The sequence below is a fragment of the Teleopsis dalmanni genome, chromosome 1 (assembly GCF_002237135.1).
Source record: "Teleopsis dalmanni isolate 2A chromosome 1, ASM223713v2, whole genome shotgun sequence".
Classification (NCBI taxonomy): domain Eukaryota; kingdom Metazoa; phylum Arthropoda; class Insecta; order Diptera; family Diopsidae; genus Teleopsis; species Teleopsis dalmanni.
The window spans coordinates 173258310-173264127 of record NC_051846.1 but is presented as its reverse complement, the minus strand read 5'-3'; positions in this window follow the sequence as shown (position 1 = coordinate 173264127).

The following is a 5818-nucleotide window of genomic DNA, read 5'->3' as shown; positions in this document are numbered from 1 at the left end:
AAAAATTAAATCCTTAAAGTAATGTTATAATCCTTAAAGTAGTTTTTCTATAAGTTTACTTTCAATTAGAATTTTCAGAAGCATATTACTTTGAATACTTATATTCCTTTTATATTATTTTCAAGTTCAGTAAAATTATTCCGGAATTGCAAAATACTTTTTAGTTCAATCATTGGCCACTGAAGCTGAAAGATTTTTTGATTACGAAAAATTCTTCTTTACCAACTTAAAGTTTTCTAAGAAATTTTGTTTTATTATCGTAAAGTCGGTCGTGAATTTCATTATTTGAATTAGCAGTTGGCGTGCATTTTACAGAAACTTTAACAATTTGAAAAGTTGAAATTCCTCCAGGTCCTGTTTCCTTATTAAGCTGTAAATTGGGTGTTGGAACTCAGAATTATGCAAAAATGTTTACAATTAATTGATTTCCATTGAAAATTAAGTGAGAAATACATAATCCGTATTGTGGATGAAAACAAAATAATTTTATTTCTCTTGGCTATTTGCCAATTAAAAATTATTCCTTAATATAATTCCTTAATTTGTGTATAATCAAATTATTGAAATACTTGTAATTTTATAAGCTCCTTATAAAGATTGCTGGTTAATTAGTAAGTTCGCGATGCTTTATCTATTCTTGAATAATATAACTAACAGTTCGAAGTTCATTTAATATTTTATCTTTTCTAAAACTTTTGCTCAGTAATTTATTTTTAAAAAAAATATGATATTTTATATAACTTAATACATTTTAAACTTAAGACTAATACCAAGAGGAGCTATTTTTAGATTCTCGACTGAAATAATTCCAGAAAACATTTTAATTATCCTTTTAAGTTGAATAGAGTTCTGAGAAGGATTAATGCTTATGCAAAGAAATTAAATAAAATATTTTTATATAAAACTTTTAAAGAACATTTTAATAAGATATTTTTTATTTTTAAAATCAGGTATATGAATATGAAAGACGAAGGTAAAATAAGGAGATTATACTGAAAGAAATCGCCTTAGTTGTAGACATAATTTATCGTTATTTTTTTTTGTAATGAATCCTGTTAAATGATTTGTTATTTTATTTAATTTAGTTTACACCATAATAATAAAATCTTCTAAAAGACAGTCATATATTATATGCAATCACAATACTTGAAGTTTATTAAATGCTGGGAACTTAAAAGTGAATTCAAATATCAAAGCCAGGTCAGTTGAATTAAAAAATATTTCAGTTCCTCAATATACAAAAATTTTTTGATACATTCGTAGTAGAGGAATTTGTTTTCCTTCAAATTTTCCACTAATTGCAGTTGGTCATCGGGCCAGTGTCCATTGTTTTTGACTACTAATTTGTTACGTTGTAGAGTTTTGACGTGACAGGTTCACGTAATAAAAGAGCGGTGAACCAATTTGATGCGGAATATGTAGCGCACAGTGGTTTAAAAGTAAGTTTAATCTTTTAAAATTCTATAACTTTTGAACGTACAAAATTTTTTCAGTGGGTTGTTTTCTTTTCACGAAAACTCCAAAAGGTTTCGTATAAAAAAAAAGAGAAAGCCATAACAAACCTAAAAAACGAACAACGAAACTTAAGTGCTAATTTGGAATATTCGTCTAATTTACGTGCGAAGTCATTTCTTTAAAATTACAAAAATTCTGTAATTTGTAGCACGTAAGACTAATACGAATTACGGATTAATAAAGCAAAAGAATTATTTCTAAAACCACTATTTACGAGTTTTTAATAATGATCGAAAACTTTTGTTATTTATTGTTGCTCTTAGATGGTTTCTATTAAAAGAATTGTTTATTTAGTTTAATTTGAATTTAAATAACTTTAAGATCTAATTACTTATACTTTCCAAATTATGAGTGACTTGTAGCTAACAAAATTTGTAAACTCAAAGGAGAATATTATATTAATTAGCTCATAAGTTGCTCAAATAAAGCTATTATAAATTGTTTAATGCTTAACAATTTTAATTTTTTGTATTTACGTATCTTTATGTTAGACGACGACAACTAGTACATACATACTAACAAGCAATTTTATTTAAGTTAATTTTATTTAGAAACAATAAAAGTAATATATACATACTAACTTATGAATTTTAAAATCTTATAATAATCTTAATAATTTAAGCTTTTCTAATCATAAGTCTATCCTGGTTGTATGGTAGTATATTACCATTCACTGAGCTACATGCTTTATAATAAATAAAATTAAAGATAATGATTATATTAATTAAATATATATATGTATATATATGTTAATTCTTTTGTGGATTTCAATCTTAGCAAATAATAACATTAGCTTTTCTAGCTCCAAACCTATCCCAGTTTAATGATCATATACTGTCTTTCGCTATATTGCATATAATGCTATATAAATAAAATGAAAGACAGTAGATTTATATTCCTTATATATGTAGGAACAATCAGAATGCTGTACAAGTGAACCTACATTTTGTATAAATTATATAAAAGAATCATGTATTTATAATTGCATCTTATAACTAAGATGGAATAAATGAAATCAGTATAATTTAATGCTTAGAGCGATAAACAATGCGTTTGTCTTACTCAGCATATATGTAATGTTTTTTAAGAGGGTAAGATTTTAAATTAAAAATAAACAATTAAAGTTCCAAGAAGTGTGTTAAATACTTTAGTGATCGCTATATAATATTATAGCATTAATTAATCGGTAATGATTACTGTTCATACGTCATTATCGATACTTCTAGTTCTTTTGCATTTTAGGACTTGAATTTTCAGTAACTTCTTTGCATTTTCTTGATTTCAGAAGGACACACTCAATCTTTACTCTCAATATTGGAACTACTGTTGATTTTTTCGACTATATCACAAACCCCTAATATTTTAACAAAACATGGTCTACAAACGGGTCAATTCACGATTTATAAGGGCATGATATAGTTCCAATATACTGGAGATAATAAAAATAAATAATTACTTTAATAACTTGATATTTTTTTATAAAAACAGAGTGCGAACTGCTTTTAGTGTTATTGAAAGTAAAAGCTCTCTAAAGCATGTTCACTCACATATAAAAATCTTGTCCATGGTTTTATGTCTAGCGTGATTGATAATTCTAATAATATATATTTTTACATATTTATTAACAAAATATTATTAATATTATTAATAAATTTATGAAACATTTTCAATTAGAATTTAAAAACTAAGTCATGAAATTTCGAACAATAAAATTAACTTTTGAACCACTGTGCAGCAGTAATACTGTTAGATCCGTCAATTCAAAAACTAAGTACAAAAAATTAATACTCCTCTTTTTAGTTATGGCTGTTTCCATGGATTTAAATGAAAATATTTGATTTCGCAACATGTTTTGATTTGAATGCCATGATTTTAGATGCCATTGATGGCATCAGTTATTGATTTTTGGATGCCCATATATCTTTTTCACACAAACTAATGTTAGTTGTACTAATTAAAGCGACTTTGGATTATGTATGATTAAAAAAAATATGTACACATATCATTGTGCACTAATCATCATTTCATAGCCAATTTTGTGCATTTGAATATGAAATCGTGCAGCAAATAAATTATTTAAAACCATACATTCTCATACATGCGGTCAATTTAAAGGCCACAAAAAGGATGATTTTAAATATGCATTAATTGAACTTGACATGCATATGGTGGTCGGAGATTCTAACTGACATTATTTACGTAAAATTTATTGCCTGCATTTTAAAGAACATTGATCAATGTGCATACATCTGAAATATAGATGTTGTCTTTGTGGAATGTTAAGTACTCTGACATGTTGTTTAGTATTGTCTACTGCATTTTTAATTGAATTTTTAAAGACTGTACTGTTCAACCACAAATCACTGCGTGACAGCCAGTACAGATGATGAGATAAGCAGTTTGATATTATTTTACTCTACATATCAAGGTATGTATGTGAAATAAGATGGTTTTACGGTTCCTCTAATTATGTCAAACAAAAAAAGAACATGAAAATATTTATTTTAAGGAACAACGAAACTAAAGTTTATCAGTTTGAACTTACAAACAAAATTCGGATCGATGCTGTATGATTATTCACTCGTCCAACAATGACAAATGAATTAAACGTTTCCCTTATAAATCGACTATGTGATAACATATCTCATTTAGAAGAATAATTCATTTCAAATCATCATGCAGACATTCTGTAACTTTATCAATGTTTATAGTATGTTAAGTACGATGAATTACATTGTATACAAACATTGTCAGGACTCGTTAAATGTATAACAGGATCACTTAAAAAGTGTATAAAGTATGTAAAATATTTTTACTTAACGCGTACATATGTTTTTTTTCATAACTCTTTAATTTTGAAGTGCTTATTACGTTGTTCATCTATTCTAATTTTACATATATTCATTTTCTATATAAAAATACAAAAAATCCTCCGTATTTCGTCTGTATTGATACAAGCGTTATCATTATATCATTATCATTCAATCACTGAAAGTGATTGATATTACTTTACTGTATTACCATGTAACATTTGAATAGTATCTATTACCCAGTGTGCTGTGAGTGCAGGTACATCTTGACCTGCACTCACCTGGTATTGTACCATGGAGGCGTTTCTTTTTCTGAAAGATAATGCAAAGAAGTTAAAGGTGTCGCATCGAACTATTAAAGTAATAAATTTAAAAAGCATAATAGCATAAGAAACTTAACGAGATCAGGTGCTAAATGCAAAAAACAGCCCACTAAAGAACGAGTCCTTCTAAGGGAATTAAAAAAAAATATTTTTCTAAAGCCTTAATCTGCTGTAAATAAATAGAATTTGGCGGCCAAGAATCCAATTAGTGAGCGCACTGTTTGAAGACGTTTAACGGAAGGAGATTTTAAGACAATAAAAGCTAAAGATGTGCCGTACATGTCAAAGGCAAACAAGCTCAAAAGATTGGCCTTCGCGAAGAAACATCTGCACAAGCCAAAAGAGTATAAGTGTTCTATAGATAGATGAAAGTTTTGTAAAACTTTCAAAGATGCAAAAGCGAATAAGATGTCCCTTTTTTTAAAAAAGTGAGCTCGGTCATTTTCTGGGGATGTGCTGCATATAATAGTCTGTGCTCGTTTCTATCACCGGCTCAATAAACCAATAACAATATTTGACTATCCTAAACCATTATGCCTTTCCTTTCGAAGATAGTCTCATTGAAGAATCAGTTATCTTGCAACAAGATAATGCCCATTGCCTCGAAGTTCGGATGATAACTAATTTTTTGATAGATATTGGCGTTACCACTTCGAACTGGTCACCTCAACTTCCAGATTTAAATATTACAGAAAACATTTGGTCTCTTTTGAAACGAAAGAGAACAGTTTCATTAAATAAAATCAGAGAGAAAACAATTCCTGAGATCACTTCCAATTGGAAAGAGATATTTCAAGAGATCTTTTTATGTGACCATGAACGAACACTTAACATATCTTTATAATTATGCTAACATACATGTTACTGAAATGCTTTTGTATCCGTCTGTCTCTTATTCTCTTCTTCTAACTTAGGTAACATGCTAGACGTTCATGCCAACAGGATGTAATATTACTACAGTTACATCACTTACACAAAATACATACGCACCCACTTTATATATGGTCGCTGACTAGCTGCTATTAAAGTATTTTTTATTAAAAATATTATTAAAAAAAAAATAATTTTTGGGCATATCTTGACCTCATTACTCTTTTTCGGTACGAAATATATCAAAAAAGCTCTACACTTATAATAAGCTATTACATCTTCAAAATATGATGTCATTCA